Source organism: Odontomachus brunneus, unplaced genomic scaffold, assembly GCF_010583005.1.
Source record: "Odontomachus brunneus isolate Ranch 3 - 2012 unplaced genomic scaffold, Obru_v1 Obru_scaffold_439, whole genome shotgun sequence".
NCBI classification, from domain to species: domain Eukaryota; kingdom Metazoa; phylum Arthropoda; class Insecta; order Hymenoptera; family Formicidae; genus Odontomachus; species Odontomachus brunneus.
Window position 1 is genome coordinate 22,789 of NW_022639889.1, and position 2,225 is coordinate 25,013.

At 28.7% G+C, this 2,225-nt stretch overlaps 1 long non-coding RNA gene across 2 annotated transcripts in view; it reads left to right on the forward strand.

Annotated features, from left to right (window-relative positions):
• Positions 1–6: 6 nt before the first annotated feature.
• The window catches only part of LOC116853677, a 4,328-nt gene continuing 2,109 nt past the window's right edge, over positions 7–2,225 (forward strand). For both annotated transcript variants that reach the window (XR_004380024.1, XR_004380025.1), the window contains exons 1-2: positions 7–1,734; positions 1,835–2,027. This is a non-coding gene — a long non-coding RNA (uncharacterized LOC116853677). The remainder of the gene's footprint in view (positions 1,735–1,834; positions 2,028–2,225) is intronic.

Here is a 2,225-nt window from a genome sequence, read left to right on the forward strand (position 1 = left end):
TGCAGCCTGTGACCAATCTGTCGTCAGAGACTGCTAAAACAGTTTCTGTGTGCAGTCTGTTGCCATTCTGTCAACAGACACTGTTGACAGACTCTGCGTAAAATCTGCTCGCACAGGTTTGGCTATCTGGGTTTAAAATTAAAGCTTTTATATGTGACACACCAGCTAAGGCATTTATAAAATTCACTAAGGGTCATATGGGTTATTATTCATGTTCGAAATGTGATAGAAGGAAGTTTTTTTAATAATAAGATATGTTTTCCAAATTCAAGTAACTTGCGTTTAAGAAGTGATAACGATTTTAGATTAAAATTACAAGAAGAACACCACACGGGCACGTCAATATTAGAGTCAATTCCAAATTTAAATATGATAACTGATTTTCCATTAGATCCAATGCATTTAATATATCTAGGAGTTGTCAAAAAGTTACTTTTTTTACTATGGTACAATGGAAAGTCATCTTCAAAATTATCTTCCGTTTAAATAACCGAAATATCCAATTTATTAGTTTACCAGAAAAAAAATATACTATATGAATTTAAACCGTAAACCAAGATTTCTAAACGAATGTGCAAGATGGAAGGCAACTGAATTCAAACAATTTTTACATTATACAGGACCTGTTGTTTTAAAATCAGTTCTCAGTAATGATAGATATCTTAATTTTATAACGTTACATGTAGCTATTACTATATTGTCAAGTACAAAACATTTTGAATATATAAATGCTAATTATGCTAATTCATTACTTCATTATTTTGTAGAAACTTTTACTATTCTTTATGGCAAACAGAATATTTCATCTAATATACATAACTTATTACACATTTGTGATGATTTAAAAAATTTTGGATGTTTGGAAGAATTCAGTGCCTTCCCTTTTGAAAATTTTATGCAATCAATAAAAAAATTGATACGTAAAAATGATAAACAATTACAGCAGATCATATTTCGTACATATGAACAAGACTGTTTTACATATAGTGAAAAAGCAGAAAGAAATATGATTCCTCAACTACTTAATCAGCATCATAAAGGACCTTTAATAGACATTTCATGTTCTAAACAATGGGAAAATATTTTATTTCGTAACTTTACTTTAAAAATACAAGAGCCAGATAACTGTTGTTGTTTACACGATGGCAGCATTATTAATATTAAAAATTTTGTTTCCAATGATGTTAACAACTTTTTATTAGGTCATAAATATCAAACACTGCAAGATTTATATAGTCAACCATGTAGATCGTCCCAATTAAAAATTTTTGTAGTCAATAATGATATAAGTCCTCTGCAAAAATGGAACATAAATGAAGTTGCATATAAATGTATAAAACTCAAGTTCAATGATAAATTCGTTATTTTTCCTATGTTGCATTACAAATAACTTTATAATATTAGTAAATATTGTTTATTTATGAAGAATATTTTCTTTAATTACTGGACACCCTACACACACACACACACACACATGTAGAGTTTGCGATACTTCACTTATTTTAAATTTAGTTGCAGAAAAATTCAAAGATAAAATGGCTCGTTCATGGAGCGTTGTAAAATTTGATATGGAAAATACGGTGGAAGCGGTACCATCAAGATGGATATTTAATAATAAATGTTATTGACCCCCATACTCTATAGCAAAAATACAAGCTGCGATAAGAAATAATGAAGAACCTAACACTTGCTAGCCTTCACACAATGTAACCGTATTTCGAAATAGCACCTATGGTAAGTATTTTATTGACTAAAACATATTTTTTTAGTCAAAAACATTTAGCATTTTATCAACAAATTGTATATTAAAACAATTTATACTATGTATTTTTAGAAAATTACTCAATCGCAAAGGAGAAAGCTAAAAAAGCTGAATTCACGTCCGATTTGAATTCAGATATTGAGAAGTTAGATTCGCCACGTATATAAAAAAAAAACATATACAAAACGATATTGCTGCTCTTCATCTGAAGAAGATGAAATTGATGAGGTGACCAATTTACCCAGGTCTCCACCTCTTCAAAAAGGTTTGTTCGATTACAAAATGTGTTGATTATTACTAACACATATGATACTATACGTAACAATATTATAAAATTTAATGCGTAGTACATTATTGTGTTATTACGTATAGTTATATTATAAAATTTCATGCGTAGTACCTTATTGTGTTATTACATCTCTTATAGAAATATCATACTAAGAATCATTGATAATTACTTATT